We start from the raw sequence: 18,454 nt of genomic DNA, 5'->3' as shown, positions 1-18,454 counted from the left end.
AGGAATAATCAGCAGAAACAGGTATCAGAACAAACTTTCTAGAAAGAATAATACAGTAGATTTTTATTATCAGCATTATGTTCTATAAGGTACTGTGAACACTTAATTTACAAATATATATACTTAACCACTTCTAGAAGAACACAGGATTAGTTTCGTCTGAGCACCTGGTCACATTTTTGTCATTTTTTTTCAATATGTAAACTTGTTTTACATGTATATTTGCTTAAAGACACCTTATTTACTATATATTGTTGATGCATTAACATTGGACACTATAATCTAGGCCTAAACAAAGTTTAAATAATGTACATATTTCCTCCATGAAAGTTGCTTAGCATAGCATGTTTGGCAACACAAAATGGCAATTCTTATACGATGCAAATTGTTCTCTCTTTGGTTCCAATTTTTCATGGGCAATGTACCCTGCTGAGATCGATTGTCTAGACATTAGTAACCATTCTCTAACTTATACTCAAGTAGGTCATTTTGACCCACTACCCTTCTGCTTGGTAGCTGCTGTGCCAACCTGGAAAATCCCATGGAAAACACTAAAGTACCCATTGGATTGTTTTGATAACAATTCAATTCAGCTTCTGCACTCCTGCTCGCTTGAAACTATGTCAACCAGGATGTGGGTTTTGCGAGTTTTGCCTTTAAAGACCCTGAAATGCTCGGGCTCGAGGCTGTTCCTTGCAGAGACAGTTATGGGTCCTGTAGGGAGCAGTCGTTGGCTGGCCAGCTAAATAAAGACTCTCCAAATCAGACAAAATGGACTTGGAACGGTCTCTGAGAGGTCTGCCCCATAACAGTAGAAGTCAGTTTGAGAAGAAAGGATATTTTTGTCTGCATAAACACAGACCTCATAATAATATTCAGAAAAAATCCCCCAAATAAATAACTGCTATTTTTACAATTAAACTTTTATTATCAGGGCAACTGGTTTATTAGTCAAATGGAAAAATTAAAATTAAAAAAGTAATCTTTTCTACTATTTAATTGCCACTTATCATTAGCTATTAAATAGTCACTATTCCTGGGACAACAGATTCCTGCAACCTTGATATTAGGAATAATCATAACGTTAATTTTCTCATTGATGACACCAAGTCCTCTTTTTTTAGTAGATAACTTTACAAGTATTGAATTGAAAACTTTTGAGGTATTATTTCTAACACCAAGAATTTAACAAAACCAGAAGTTCGGAAAGTCGTAGCTTGATGAAGCTCTAAGGTGATAATGTGAGTTTTGCCTGCTCTAAAATAAGGTACTTCTTGTGAAGCTGGGAGGAAAATGGAGGATCATTTAATGACCATATTACTTATGAAAAGTTAGATTTTATTTCATGTTAAAATTTTGTTTCCAACCAAATTATGCAAGACATGGAACTGTACAAACAAGTAGGTCTAGATGGATGAAAGAAAATGAAAGGAATTTGCTTCTCTGCTTTTTTAAAAAAAGGATACAATAGGCCGGGACTAAAGAGTACATCCTCTGTGAGTCATTAGGATCCAGTGAAAAGATTTAGGCCACTTACCCATGGGTGGCATCTCAGATTGAACTCTTATAAGGCATCGATTCAACTTCAGAAATTACAGACATCTGTGTGTTAAGTACAAACAAATGGGTTCATATGGTCAACTGTTGCCATGGCTTCTCCGTGTATCTTGTGGGATGGAAATAATAAAATTTGATAAAGCATCTTACCATTATAAACTTGTATTGTGTATACATCTTAATTATGAATTCTAAATATGAAACAATGCATTCTTTTAAATCAGCTGTTGAGCCAGGTTTTTTTTTGCTGTTTTAGTCAGTTTTTTTTTTTTTGAGAGAGAGAGAGAGAGAGAGAGAGAGAGAGAGACTGACTTCACTCTCCAGATACAAAATATACACCCCCATAGCCACACATCCAATGAACCACTTTCTTCAGCCACATCCCACCTGCCTCCAGTTACCAAATGGTTAATCCCATCAGGGATTAATTCTCTGATTGGGTTAAGGCTATAACTTCATCATTTTCCACCAAACTTTCTTGCATTGTCTCACAGTGAGCTTTTGTGGGACCCACATCTAAACCATAGCATTTGCATTATTATAGGGTTTCAATTAAAAAAATGCTTGGTGAAAATTTATTTGAATTCCATTACCAAGTAATTTAAATTTCAGATTCAGGTTTAAATGCTTTATTAAAAAAGAAAAGTGTTACAGGTCTGGAGTCTTTTGGGAAACTGTGGCAGCATGAAGACTCCCTTTCAAACCCTGATTCTTTTTTTAAAATTTGTTATTTTTAGATATGAATGACAGTAGAGTGTATTTTGACATATTATACATAAATTGAGTACAACCTATTCCAATTAGGATCCCATTCTTGCTGTTGTACATGATGTGGAGTTACACTGGTCATGTGTCCAATAGAGAGCAAAGAAAAATTATGTCCAACTCATTCTACAGTCTTTTCTATTCCCATCACTTTATTTCTCTTTGTCTAATCCAATGAACTTCTATTCTTCCTCTCCCTATCTTCCCTTGTTGTGGGTTAGCATCCAAATATCAGAGAGATTTGGCATTTGGCTTTGGGGGACTGGCTTTTTTTCACTTTGCATGATGTTCTTCAGTTCCATCCATTTAATGGCAAAGTCCATATTTTCATTCTTCTTTGTGGCTGAGTAATATTCCATCGTGTACATATACCATATTTTCATTATCCATTCATCTGCTGAAGCACACCTAGATTGGTTCCATCTCTTGGCTATTGTGAATTGAGCTGCTATAAACATTGATGTGGCTGTGTCACTGTAGCATGCTGATTTGAAGTCCTTTGGGTATAAACCGAGGAGTGAGCTAACTGAGTCAAATGGTGGTACCATTCCAAGTTTTCTAAGGAATCTCCATACTGCTTTCCAGAGTGATTGTACAAATTTGCAGTCTCACCATCAACATATGAGTGTGCCTTTTCCCCACATCCTTGCCAATATATATCATTCCTTGTATTGTTGCTAATTGCCATTTTGACTGGAGTGAGATGGACTAGAGCGCAGTTTTAATTTGCATTTCTCTAATTGCTAGAGATGTTTTTTTCACACATTTTTTGACTATTCATATTTCTTCTTCTGTGAAGTGCCTGTTCAGTTCCTTTTACCATGTATTGAATGGGTTATTTGGGGGTTTTTTGGGTATTAAGTTTTTTGTAGTCTTTATGTATACTGGAGATTAATGCTCTATTTGAAGTGTGGGTGGTAAAGATTTTCTCCCATTTTGTAGGCTCTCTGTTGACATTCTTTAATGTTTCCTTTGCTGTGAAGAAGCTTTTTAGTTTGACACCATCCCATTTATTGATTCTTGAATTTACTTCAGGTGCTTAGAGAGTCTTATTGAGGAAGTTCATTCCTGAGCCTATTGATAGAGAGTTGGGCCTACTTTTTCTTCTAGAAGGCACATTGTCCCTGGTCTAATGCCTAGGGCTTTGATCCACATTGAGTTGAATTTTGTGCAGGGTGAGTTATAGGGTAAACCCCAGTTCTTACAATTAAGTCAGAACAATTTTAGACATGTCACTCAGAATGATAGGCATGAGTTCATTAGAAGGAAAAGGGGAAAAGAGACACTCTCAAGTAATAGTGTGACTTCTCTTAGACAGGAGAGGAACAGCATGCCTCTTCTGCCCACCAGTTTTATTCAGGGTCTCAGGGAAGTTTCCAGAGGGTCTTGCCAAGGTCCAACTCTTAACTTGTGATGGACAGCAGGGTGCCATCAGATTTCAAGTCCATATTGCCATGACCATTTTAGGTCACTGTGACCCACGCTGACCTAGTCTAATTGGAACTTATTCTTACTGATTTTATGGTTAGGGGGAATTATCCTTATCTCCCTCAGATTCTGGGATCTGGTCTCTGTAAGGGTCACAAAATTCTCCTCCTTCAGTGTAACCTGTGTTCTTATCAGCATTTCAGACCTGCCTTTATCCTTCAGATAGCAGGTAATTGGCTGAGGAAAGTAACATATCCGGTCAATCTAAGTCAGGAAGGGCCACAGGTAAATTGCTTCTTAGAAAAGAAAGTGTGTGGAAATCAGCACAGTGAGCTCGGCTTATAGAATTATTCCCTTAACCCAGTGTTCCAATCATATTCACTATCATGTCTCCTATCAAAAGTACTATATGTCTCAAGATTTAGAGGATTAAGAACAAATGGTTAATTTATGTTTGCCACCAATCCTATCAAAACATGAATGAAAATTAATAAAAATCAAAACTAGGTTATTTTAGGTATTGAGAATTTTTTTTCCCCCTGGAGCACAGGTGTCCTAATATCTAAGCCATAAATTCTACCCTGATTTTCCTTCAGTAGTACCTCAAACATGTCCTTGTATCTTTATGCAACTTGAAAACTTGATCTATTTTATATGAGATGTTAGTTTCTAGGGAGAAGGAAGTTGTGGCTACAGATGAGCTATGGGTAGATGGAAGTCTAGCTATTATTATAACTTATCATATTTCACTGTAGTATGAATCTTTGCTTCTATTCATTTTCACCTACACAAAAGTTCATGCAGTCTATGACTGGCTACCTTATCTATCCATCATTCAATTGCCTAGCCCACTGCTACACAAATATATTTTTTTAATAAAGAAAGTGACTGCCTCTAATATTCAAAAGTAAACGTAAACATTTTGGTGATATACATTTACAGAAAATAAAATTTGAATGTTTATGATGTTCAGAAATTGTTACAAAACCTATAGGTAATCAGAAATGTGTCAGTAATGAGGGAGTAAAAAAAATATCTGGAACTCAGAAGTTAGAGGTAGGTGATATGACTCAACAAAAGCAGCACTTGAAACTACACTAAGGTAACTGATTGTGCTGGAATTTTTAAATGTCGGTGAGTTACACAAACTTTCCTTGGAGGGAACTGGGGGAGATTAAAAACTTTTATTCAGCGAACATCTGTCATTGAACTAGTATCATCTCTTATCTTTTGTTAAAACCTGATTCCTTTGAACTTCTTGCTCATATTTGAATGCAAGTTAAGTATTTTGTATAGTGCAGTGTTCATTATGACCAGGGTTCATACAATCATTTGTGGTTCTCATTCACATGGTATCAAAAACAAGATAGAGTCTGTGGTTGTGGCTCAGTGAGAGAGCGCTTTCCTGGCACACGTGAAGCACTGGGTTTGATCCTCAGCACCACATAAAAATAAAAGGTATATAAAAACAACCCAAGATATCAGCTTCTTATTGACATATGAAACTTCATACTAAAATGCATATGAGTTTGTGAATTTTGCAGCAGCCTAATATTAGACAATGGTAACAAGCAAAGGGTCGTTTAATTAGTAGCTTTTCTAAAGCCAGAAGGGAATATAAAAGACACAGATAAAATTATTCCCCCCAAAAGTTACATGTTTAAAGTATTGAACAAGGTAAAGATGATGAAACACAGCTAATGGGAGAAGTTGAAAAGCTGTGCTTGGAAACTCACTTTATAAACCTGCAATTGAGTGGGTAGGGCAGTTAACACATTTACCCATGGCTGAGTACCTGGATCTTTGATCTGTGGGTAGATGCCTGAATGTGAAAACAGAGACATTTGAGTTGCCTTTGCTTAGGTAACAATCCCAGACATCACTAGTTCCAGGAGCACAACAGAATGAGTGGGCCAGTACATCCTTCCCTATCCTGACAAATATAAGTGCAATAAGCCAGGAACAAAATGAATTTATCAAAAGATATCAAATACATATTTTTGTTAGGACCACAAGAGTATATTAACTCATTCTTTGTAACTGCCATGATGTGTTCAGTGTCGTTACATATCATTGGTATGATGACAGCCACAGCATGTCATCATACCAATGATATCCTTACCTTTAAGGGTCTAGAAGAAATTGAAGTACTGCAGACTCTGGAAACACCATCTCTCTAGTTTTGGCTGAAAAATTAATCCCCAGAAGATTCAAGCCTCAAATCAATGGGAAAAATTCCTGTAAATATGTTATGTATATTGAAATATACCTGAAGTACTTTAGATCCAGCTTACTACAGCTGCAAGAAAGAAGTAAATCTTCCCTTCCCAGAAATGAGCAGGCTCGAAACTCTTCTGAGCCATTGACTTTTATAAAGTATATATTTAGAATTTAGGGTTTTCGTGATATATTTATTTATTTATAATTATTTTCAAGTTTAAATAAGGACCAAACTAAGTCAGACCCTAGAAAATATTAAATAAATGGTTAAACAAGAACTGTATCTCAGATCACAAAATTCTTATTAGATTGGATGTCACCACTACCCTCATGTAGCTGAATGTAATCTACATATGGCATATTACATAAGAAAATCTTTTCTCAATGTTTAGAATTTTGTTTCTTAATTAAGAATGTGAAGCAAGAACCTGCAAATTTGGAAAAAGATCTTTGCTAGTTACTTTTCTGTCAGAGGATTAATATCTAGAATATATAAAGAACTAAAAAATCTTAACACCAACCCCCCCCCAATTAATCAGATTAAAAAATGGGCAAAAAATTAAACAGATACTTCTCAAAAGAAGAAGTACAAATAGCCAACAAATAGATGAAAAAATATTCAACATCAACAACAATTAGGGAAATGCATGTTAAAATTATACTGAGATTCTCACACCAGTTAGAATGGCAGTGATCAAGAATAAAATAGTAGGTGTGGAGTGGGTGTGGAGAAAAAGGAACAATTTTATACTGTAGGTAGGATTGTAAATTATTAAGGCCACTATGGAAATTAATATGGATGGCCCTCAAAGGACAAGGCTTGGAACCGTAAGCTATTCCACTTGTCCATATTTATCCTAAAAATTTTTTAAAGTCAGTATATATGTTCATAGCAGCACAATTCACAATAGTCCAACTATGGAACCATCAATGGATAAATGGATAAAGAAAATGTCGTACATATACACAATGAAGTTTTGTTAAGCCACAAAGAAAAATGGAATTGTGTCTTTTGTAGACTTGGATTGAACATGAGATTATTATGCTAAGAGAAATAAGCCAAATTTATGCTTGTCTTATTTCAAACTGCACACACAAATATGTAACAACAAATCCCATCATTATGTACAAGTATAATGCACCAACAAAAATGTGGAAAGGCCCCTGCAGAAGTCCAGGCATGGGAGAAGCTCAGAGAGCCTGATTCCTGAGCTGTGTTGGAACTCTCAGTTGGTCAGGCCAGAGAGGGCCCCAGGAGGACATGAACAGGGTCAGATCAAGATGGTAGTGCAGGTAGTACAGGCAGTACAAGCGGTTCATCTGGAGTCTGATGCTTTCCTAGTTTGTCTCAACCATGCTCTGAGATCAGAAAAGGAGGAGATGATGAGGCTGTGTATAGAGGAGTTGAATGATGACACAGAGTGACTCCAAATTTGCATATACCAGAACAGAAATGTGCACAATTACTGAACAGGTTGACACCGTCAGAATTGTTCATATTCATTCTGTCATCATCTTTCGGGGTTCTGATGAAAGGCAGGACCGAGTAGAAATTTCTCCAGAGCAGCTTTCTGTGGCCTCAACAGAGACAGAGATGTTGGCTGAATTAACAGGTCACCCCAGGGGAGTTGTGGACTGGTATCATTCCCATCCTCATATAACTGTTTGGCCTTCACATTTTGATGTTTGCACACAAGCCATGTACCAGATGATGGATCAAGGTTTTGTAGTACTTATTTTTTTCCTGTTTCACAGAGGATAAAAACACAAAGACTGTGTAGGTACTCAACACTTGCTTCTAATCCATACAGGCCCAAAAAAGCTCACAGTATGAGAGAATGGAAATTCCAATCCATATTGTATGTCACCATTGCGAAACTATGCCTTGAATCAGCAGTGGAGCTGCTCAAAATCCTATGCTAGGAGGAACAGGATGCATATAGGAGGATCACAGCCTTACACTTCTGGACTCAGTAATCAAGATCCATAATGATTCAGTGTTCACCAAGAATCTGTGTAGTCAGATGTGAGCAGTTAGTGGGTCTCTTCTCCAGTAGTTGGAGGACCGATTGGAGCAAAAACAACAGCATCTGCAGGAGTTGCAACAAGAAAAGGAAAAACTTAAGCAAGAACTTTATTCCCTGGAATAAAGAAAGAGACAAAATGGGGACAGATGAAAACATCTAGTGTAAAACTAATTAAGCTAAATCAATTTTGATGAAGATAATGTTTAGAGGACTCACATTACCTGACTTTGACCTACTATAAAGCTGCAGTAATCAAGATGTTAAAGTATTGGCAGAGTCATAGACACAAAGAACAATGGAACAGAAGAGAACTCAGAAATAGACCCATCTAAATATGCCAAACTAATTTTACAAACATTAAAAAAGACAATGAAGTAATCAAGCTCAAGCAATTGAATACACACTTAGAAAAAAGAACCTCAACCTAAATCTCACTAAACGTTTCTATAAAAGTTACCTCAAAATGGATCATGGATTTAAATATAAGATGTAAAGCTACAAAGCTTGTAGAAAAAAATACAGGATAAAAAAATTTCAGGAGACCAATTCTTGAACTTCACTCCAAAAGTACAATCTGTAAGAGAAAAGATTTCTATATTAAGCCTCATCAAAATTAAAAAGTTTGATTGTATAAGAAAAAATTTTAAGAATAAAATACAAGCTACAGATTGAGAGAAATTTTTTGCAAACCATATAATATCTGATCAATATGGAGTATTGCACTCAAAACTCAACAGTAAAAAAAAAAAAACGTCCAATTAGAAAATGAGCAAAAGATAAAAATAAACATTTTATTGAAGACGATATGTGGATGGCAAATAATCACATGAAAAGGTGTTGAACTTCATAAATTATCAGTTAATGCAAATTAAAACCAAGATGATATATGACTTAGACACTTTTTAGAATGGTTAAAGGAAAGTGGTGTTGAGGATACAAACTATACTCCTTATATATTCATGATAGGAATATAAAATGGTACAGCCACACTGGAAAAGAGATTGAAAATTTCTTATTAAGTTAAACATGTACTTACCATACAAACAAACAATTGCCTTCCTAGACATTTATTCCAGAGAAATGTTGGCACAAAAATTCATAAAACAATTATCATAGCAACTGTATTAATAACGGCCCCAAACTGAAAACAACTCTGATGTCCTGCAATGAGCAAATGGTTAAACAAATTGTCCATATCATGAAATACTACTCTGTAATGAAATGATCAATAATTTAAATGGACCTCAGTGGTATTATGTGTGGTGAATGACAAAAAATAATGAATATCAAAAGTTCACATACTGTACAATAGTATTCATATAACATTCTTGAAATGACAGAATTATGGAATGAACAGATTAATGGTTTTCAGGGACTAGATGGGGTATGGCATGTGTATATATGTGGATGGCACAAGGAGTTCCTGTGTGCTGATGGAATAGTTTTGTATCTTGATTGTGGTATTGAGTACATAAATCTATACTGTTGCCAGTTGGCCAGGCTGGCAAGATGAACTGGGTTCAAAGGAGTTGACTGTATCAATAACTAAGAAAATGGTGAAAAAAACACGCAGCACACAAACACGAGTTTTCAAGAATGAGGGCAGGATGGCTCGGTGACCCCAATGGTCAGCTCCATGCTGGGCAGCGCTGGAAAGAGCAAGAGAGCAAGCACATTTGGATTCCCTCTATTTTTTGGGGGAGAAGACATTTGATAGAATATTTCAACCAAATAAAGCAAGGGGTATGGTTTCAAAGGGTGGAAGTCTTGGTTGGTGATGTCTGTGGTCAGAGGATTGATTAACATTTTGGCAAGTCACACCCATCTCAAGTGCTGTGTGGGATCACAGGGAGAGTGAGAGGACACATTTGCATTGCACAGCCCAATCAGCGAGCAACACCAGACCAGTGCCCCATATGCTCAAATGTGTATAGCTCACACACAGCCCATGGATGGCTTTCAACACTATACTTGTGCTAAAATTATATAGACCTTACACACATGAATTATGTAAAATCTGGTGAAACTTAATAAAAATCCCTAGTCTACTTAGCAGTAGAATAGATATGGAAACAGAAAAAAAAATAAAAGGTCCTATCAAAAATTGTTTTTTCTTCATCACTTTTATAAGACATTAGTAAGATACCACTTACATATGATATCATTTTATTAAAAGATAAATTAAAAATTGTTTCTTTTTTTAAGTGTTGGGATCTCATTATGTTGCCCAGGCTGACTCAGAACTCCTATGCTCAAGTGATCCTCGTGCCTCAGCATCCCAAGTAACTGGAACTATAGGCATGTGCCACCATGCCTGGCTCACATTAGATAATCTTAAATATGTTTTTGGGATTACTGTGTCATATTCTTTGGACTAGTCAGGAATATTGTGGTTTTAGCAATAAAGGATCATATACTGTTGGTCCCATGGACAGACATTCTCATTCTGAAGCTATGGACACTCACATACAGATCATCAATTTAAAATAAGCTACCCATTTCATATTCCCTGTTCACTCAAAAAGTACCCTAGTTTATCATGATTTATTTAGATTTTCTTGATGATTCAATTTTTTATCCCTGAGTGTTCTGAGGCATTATCAGTCCTGCTTGAATTAAGGTGCTAATAATTTTCAGTTGAGTATAATCACAAGATATAGAAAATGCTAAAAAGTACCCAAGAGGATGTCCTTTATTCCAAATATATTCTTCCTTATCCCTAATTTCTCATAAAAGTCAAGGTTAATAATCCCTGATAGTAAAGCACAGTCTATTTCTATGTCTGTTGATTTAGTGGGATGAAGAATCCACAGAAGAGTAGTTATGGTCTCAACTTAAAGTTTATTTTTGTTGCCCCTAATGGAAGCATTCTTCCTAAGATTTTCAGAACAGCAAGCAGAACCTAGTGTGATGGAGACAGGAACCAAAGTGGTATCACTGGCAGTAATAGTAAGAGGAGTCACTCCTATTTCTATTCCTTAATTCAACAACCTATGAATGCTAGCCAGAAGATAACCAATATTCAATGAAGATTTAGAACATATATTGGCCGTATTGTAAAGGACATTGATTGTTGCACCTAGCTGGCCTTATAACTTGAGTCTTCAGAAGGCCATCTATCATTCTATCAAGTCGGTTGCTTCAATATAGTAGTAAGGCATGGTTAAAAATTAAAAAAAAAAGAAAAGAAAATCCCATGGGTATGGGACCAATGTTGTACTTCATTGTGAAATTAATTCTTTGGTTATAAACAATGATTTCATTGAGATTGAGACTGTCACCCTTCTAGAAATGGAACTAAATTTCCTTGTTCTTCAAGGTGGGCTACGTTTATAGTGATTTGCACCCAGTTTATAAAATATAACAGAAGTAACATGTTATTTCCAAGATTAGGTTATAAAAAGAATAAAACTTCTGTCTTACGTTGTCTTGCATACTCTTCTGTCTTTGTTTGCTCTTGGAAAGTCAGACGTGATCTCATAAGGACACTTACAGAAGCCTATAAAGAGACATGTGTGATGAGGGACTAAAGACCCTTACCAAGGTAACTGAGGCCTCCCAACCAGGTCATGAGTGATTTTGGAAATGAATCCTTGCCTACTTGACTGTTTAGGTGAAGCTGCAGTCACACTGACAGTCACAAAAACAGCACCAGGGGAAGACTTTCAGCCAGTATATTCTAAGTAAACTGCCTCCATATCCCTGATCCACAGAAACTGTGAGGTGGTGTTCGTTGTTTAAACCTGTTAAGTCTTAGTGTGATTTACTATGTAGCAACAGATAACACATATGAATCAATGTTAAAATTGACCTGATCCACATTCTCCAGGGTTTGGAGCTTTGTCTCAATCTGTATATAGTTTAGCAGAAGGTAAGTTTACATAGGGGGATTTTGTGGGTCATAGAAGGAGCCTCTGCTTATACATAAATTGAAATGGAGCACGAGTATGCATTCAAGCAGAATACTGACATGATCTAACATGCTTAAAAGTACCACTCTAGTTTCTGGGTTAAGAATAGGCTAGAACAAAGAGATATATTAGGAAAATATTCCAATAATCCAGGTGAGGATGATAGTATCTCAGACTAGGGTGTTATCAGTGAGTGTTGTGAGGAAATGTTCAAATTTTGGATATATCTAAAAGTAGAGCCAACAAAAATTTCTTTTTTTTTTTTTACTGTTCTTTTTTTTTTTTATTGTTGGTCGTTCAAAACATTACATAGTTCTTAATACATCATATTTCACAGTTTGATTCAAGTGGGTTATGAACTCCCAATTTTACCCCGTATACAGATTGCTGTATCACATCAGTTACCCTTCCATTGATTGACAAATTGCCTTTCTAGTGTCTGATGTATTCTGCTGTCTGTCCTATTCTCTACTATCCCCCCTCCCCTCCCCTCCCCTCCCCTTTTCTCTCTCTACCCCTTCTACTGTAAATCATTTCTTCGATTGGTATTATCTTGTCTTACCCCTCCTTTCCTCTTATATGTCATTTTGTATAACCCTGAGGATCGCCTTCCATTTCCATGCGGTTTCCCTTCTCCCTCCCTTTCCCTCCCACCTCTCATCCCTGTTTAATGTAAATCTTCTTCTCAAACTTTCGTCCCTACCCTGTCCTTGTTTACTCCCCTTATATCAAAGGGGTCATTTGGTATTTATTTTTTAAAGATTGACTAGCTTCACTTAGCATAATCTGCTCTAATGCCATCCATTTCCCTCCAAATTCTATGATTTTGTCATTTCTTAATGCAGAGTAATACTCCATTGTGTATAAATGCCACATTTTTTTTATCCATTCATCTATTGAAGGGCATCTAGGTTGGTTCCACAATCTTGCTATCGTGAATTGTGCTGCTATGAACATCGATGTAGCAGTGTCCCTGTAGCATGCTCTTATTAGGTCTTTGGGGAATAGACCGAGAAGGGGAATAGCTGGGTCAAATGGTGGTTCCATTCCCAGCTTTCCAAGAAATCTCCATACTGCTTTCCAAATTGGCTGCACCAATTTGCAGTCCCACCAGCAATGAACAAGAGTGCCCTTTTCCCCGCATCCTCTCCAGCACTTATTGTTGTTTGACTTTCTAATGGCTGCCAATCTTACTGGGGTGAGATGGTATCTTAGGGTAGTTTTGATTTGCATTTCTCTGACTGCTAGCGATGGTGAGCATTTTTTCATGTACTTATTGATTGATTGTATGTCCTCCTCTGAGAAGTGTCTGTTCAGGTCCTTGGCCCATTTATTAATTGGGTTATTTGTTATCTTATTGTCTAATTTTTTGAGTTCTTTGTATATTCTGGTTATTAGGGCTCTATCTGAAGTGTGTGGAGTAAAGATTTGTTCCCAGAATGTAGGCTCCCTGTTTATCTCTCTTATTGTTTCTTTTGCTGAGAAAAAACTTTTTAGTTTGAGTAAGTCCCATTTGTTGATTCTAGTTGTTAACTTTTGCGCTATGGGTGTCCTATTGAGGAATTTGGAGCCCGATCCCACAGTATGTAGATCATAGCCAACTTTTTCTTCTATCAGATGCCGTGTCTCTGATTTAATATCAAGCTCCTTGATCCATTTTGAGTTAACTTTTGTGCATGGCGAGAGATAGGGATTCAGATTCATTTTGATGCAAATGGATTTCCAGTTTTCCCAGCACCATTTGTTGAAGATGCTATCCTTCCTCCATTGCATGCTTTTAGCCCCTTTATCAAATATAAGATAGTTGTAGTTTTGTGGGTTGGTTACTGTGTCCTCTATTCTGTACCATTGGTCCACCGGCCTGTTTTGGTACCAGTACCATGCTGTTTTAGTTACTATTGCTCTGTAGTATAGTTTGAAGTCTGGTATTGCTATACCGCCTGATTCACACTTCCTGCTTAGCATTGTTTTTGCTATTCTGGGTCTTTTATTATTCCATATGAATTTCATGATTCTTTTATCTATTTCTACAAGAAATGCTGTTGGGATTTTGGTTGGCATTGCATTAAACTTATAGAGAACTTTTGGTAATATCTCCATCTTGATGATGTTGGTTCTGCCTATCCATGAGCAGGGTATATTTTTCCATCTTCTAAGGTCTTCTTCTATATCTTTCTTTAGGGTTCTGAAATTTTCATTGTATAAATCTTTCACCTCTTTTGTTAGGTTGATTCCCAAGTATTTTATTTTTTGGGGGGATATTGTGAATGGAGTAGTTGTCCTCATTTCTGTTTCAGAGGATTTGTCGCTGATATACAGGAATGCCTTTGATTTATGCGTGTTGATCTTATATCCTGCCACTTCCAACAAAAATTTCTAATAAATTCAGTGTGGGTTGAGAGACAGAGGAGTCAAAATGGCTCCACAATTTCTCAGGGGCAAATGCACATTTGCATTTATCATCTCCTGAGATGAAAGTGGAACTTGTGGAAAAGTATCTGGAGTTTAGTTTTAAACATTTTGAGTTTGAGGCATATGTTAGATTTCCAAACAAAAATGTCAAGTGGGCATTTGGATATATGAGCCTGATATTTGAGTGAAAGGTCTGAACTAGAAGGATACATTTGGGAATTACTGAAAAATATTAAAGCCTTGAAACCTGATGAAGTTGCCAAAGCAGGAGCAAAGGCAGAGAAGTGAAGGGCTCTGGGTCTTGGGATCCCCTGAAATTAAGAGGCAGAGTTGAAAGGTGGTATTAGGATCAGCAGAATGAGAATGCACAGCCAGTGGAGAGGGAAGACCCTAATCTCCTCCATCTATACCACTCTAACAGCCATTTCCTCCTCTCCCTTCCAATTTATATTCTCCAGGGAAGTAAGACAGGAGGGAGTTCCTTTGTAAATAACCCTATAAAAATCCTTGCTTTGAAGCCTTCTGAGTCTTTTTGCACCTCCAAGTCTTGGTCTTGGGTTGTCAAGGCTTCCAAAAGTATTCAGAGTCAGTAGAGCTTAGCTTGAAGTTTTCTTTGGCCCTCCTGATTCTGACATCATTTCTGTTTTCCTGGCTGGCACATTGGATGATATGCTTCGGATTTGTATTCTCCTATACCGAACACCAGCATTGTAACTGACAGTTTCCTTTTAGTGTAGCCTCACTAGGAAGAACTGGGCCCCTTTCTATTAATACCCTTGATTTCTTTTGATATACATCCTAGGTATTTTACTCTTCTTTGTGATGATCTGTAAAAGACCACTGCAAAACCAATCCAAAAATTCTTTTTGTATTGTAGCTCTTAAAATTGATTGTAAGGTTGGTTGTGGTAGTGCATACCTGTAATCCCAATGTCTCTGTTGGCTAAGGCAGGAGGGTCGAAAGTTTAAGGGCACTTTCAGAAAGTTAGTGAGACCCTTAGGAATTTAGCAGGACCCTGTCTCAAAATAAAAAATAAAAATGGCTAGGGATGTAGTTTAGTGGTAAAGCATCCCTGGGGTCGATCTTCAGTACAAAAAAATTAAATATTTATTATTTAGTATAAAAAGATAGGCTAATTTTCCTAATCAAGTTATTTATAGATTGGTGAATATTAGCACCTTGTATTTAAAGAGTGCTTTATAGTTTTTAAAAAATTGTCCATAGCACTATTCATTGTCTTGAGTATTACCAGACAAAGAGTTCTATTTTACTTATTTCAAATTTTATTTAAAGTTTATTTATTTTTGTGGCACTGGGGATTGAAGCCAGGGGTACTTTACCACTGAGTTACATCCCCAGACATTTTTATTTTTTATTTTCGTACAGGATCTCCCTAAGTTGCAGAGGTTGGCCTTCAACTGTGATCTTCCTGCATTAGCCTCCCTTGTTGCTGGGATTTCAGGCATATTCTACTACAGCAGGCAAGAGTGCTATTTTAGATAAGAAAGTCAACATAGAAGAAATGTATGTTCATTTCTTTTTATAAATTTGTTTACTACTTTACTGCTTTCCCCAGTTTTAAAAAATTTTTCCATTTGCAATTTTAAAAATTTCAAGGCAATATTACATTAAATTCTAAATATATGGTAAATGTGGAATTCTAGAAACTTAACGAGAGATACAAGCTTAATTCTTCAACATGAGACTCCTTTGTTCGAGCTGCTTCTATTCACAGATGGTAATATGAGCAGAATATGTCATTTTAAACAGAAGAAAAAAATATGATCTTAGCAATGATAGTAGCATTAAAAAATGATTTAGGACCTAGCAGATAGCAATGACTTAATGAAAGTTAAGATAGAAAGTAGCTCTTTATGAGTTTTTTTTTGTATCATTTTTATTTTCTTTCAAAACTCCTTTTTATTTATATTTTGTCACACAGATTCCTAATACATAATTCCCTTAAACAACTATTATTTTTGTTTTCCTTCAAAAATTATTGTATATATTCAAGCAACTCAGGGATGCAGTATAATTTTATCCTTTAGCATGTCTGACTTCGGCATTATATGCTATTTCCAGGTTCAGTATTCTCTCGACCAATTATTGAAGCATCTTTTTTTGTGTTTTCATTTGCTGTCATGCGTCTTTCACTTTTCAGAAGTGCTTTCCCATCACGAGGACATCCACTGTTGCCTAGCTACATCCTTTACCATTAAGTTTTAGAGCACCCTTTTGGAATTTTAGTTTACTAGTCTGTCTAAATAAAAAGAGGCATATCAGATTTTTATTATCCTCCTGATCTCCTCATAAACAATCAGATGTTCTCTTACCACATTTTGGAAAAATATTGAAATGGAAAAAGAAAAGTAATAGATCATTTCTGTGCTCTGATACCCACAGCTTTATCTGCAACAGCAGTGCTTATGGGCCTATGGTGGCTTTGATGCATTAGCTATTTCATTTAGGGATATCTTATGTTTATGAAGTTGATTAGCTAAATTTAGTTCAGTTTTTATTGGGTTATAGGTAGACTATTATTTTTAGAGATAATATGACTTTATATGATACTCTTTTCTGTCAAGGGGATACTTTTTGTTTGGTTGCAGCATCGATTTACATTTTTAATAGAAACACAAAAGAAGATTTTGTGCTGGGTGTGGTTGCACAGGCCTGTAATCCCAGCTACTAGGGAGACTGAGACAGAAAGAACACCAAATTCAAGACCAGCTGCAGCAAATTGATGTGACCTTCAGCAACTTGTAAAGACCGTGTCTGGAAATAAAAATTAAAATGGTCTGAGGATGTATGTAGATCAATGGAAAAATGTTCCTGGGTTCAATCCTCAGTATCAAAAAAAAAATTATGACAGCAACTATGAAGGCAGGGAAAGTTAGACATAGATAAAACTGAATCAATTACTTTTTTTCAGTATTTTGAGATAATTTGTAATGCAGTTGTTACTACCTCATTGCTCTATCTTTTATCAAACACCGTAGATAGTCTAACAAAAGCTTCTTGGAATAGTTTTGTCACATTACCTCAAACTTTGAAAGAGTTAAATTAAACCTGCTACCTCCAAAACCGGCTACTTTCATGTAGAAATCTATGATATGTGTTTTTACTTCGGACTTGGATTTCTGAATCATCTTTGGATGGTGCTTTCTTCAATCTTGGACAGTTAACCGATCACCCAAATTCTATATCCGATGTTCTTTCAGTTTTTTGAGACTTATTTCTTCTGCTCCAAACACACATCTAGCCTTTACCTGCAAGATCTTTCATCCAATCGCCTGCAGTTCATTCTAATATTACAATGATGACCAATTAAACTTACTAAATGATTGCTTGGACCAGATACGATTGGCAGCTGCCCATGAGCTAGAGGATGAAGTTCACCCTGGCAAGGAAACCTCCTGTCTCTCATCCAGCTCCATGATCTCTGTTTCACAGTAAAAAATCCACAGTTCCCACCAGGCTCATCGCTTTGCTGCACTTCAAAATCCTCAAGGGATTTTGGGTCAAGGAGTATATTATCTATACCCCATTTTCAGAAAATTTTACATTTTCTTTTTCACAGAGTTAATAAGTATTTCATTTTTCACTGAAATTTTTTTATGTACTCATTTATTAATTTTCCATTCTTAAAAAAAAAGTTCTGCTACCTCCCCTTTGAAGGTATTTTCCATGTGTTTCATCCTTTGATTCAGTTTCTTTGCATGGAGTCATAATGCCCAGGATCTGCTTTTTTCTTTTGTTCCAAATCTAGACTGGTTGCTCTTTTGGCCTGTGCCACTGCTGAACAGATGCCACAGTTTGCCTGTGCTACAGATTCCTTCTGTGCCAAATCCAATGTTATGGGTCATACTGTCCAACAGATTCTCAAGAAAGGGAACAAAAGAAATAAAAATGTTTTTGTGTCATCACACATCTACAGTTTGCTTTACCTTTATGCCTGATTAATTTTTAAGGATAAAATTCTAGGATGAATATAAGTACACTCAGATTTTAAAATAATTCCTTTATTATGATATTCTGGCTCTCAGGTTGACTGTTGGTATCCATTGCTGTTTGAATTTTTGACCTCATGTATGTGACCTAGTTTTGTGTCCCTAGAATTTTTAAAGGGTTTCT

General features: G+C 36.3%; 1 pseudogene; it reads left to right on the top strand.

Moving 5' to 3' along the window:
- The first annotated feature begins 7,251 nt into the window (after window positions 1-7,251).
- LOC113186533 (lys-63-specific deubiquitinase BRCC36 pseudogene) lies at window positions 7,252-8,120 on the top strand (annotated as a pseudogene).
- Window positions 8,121-18,454: the final 10,334 nt, after the last annotated feature.

The sequence above is a fragment of the Urocitellus parryii genome, chromosome 2 (genome assembly GCF_045843805.1).
Source record: "Urocitellus parryii isolate mUroPar1 chromosome 2, mUroPar1.hap1, whole genome shotgun sequence".
NCBI classification, from domain to species: domain Eukaryota; kingdom Metazoa; phylum Chordata; class Mammalia; order Rodentia; family Sciuridae; genus Urocitellus; species Urocitellus parryii.
This window is presented reverse-complemented; position numbering and strand designations above follow the sequence as displayed.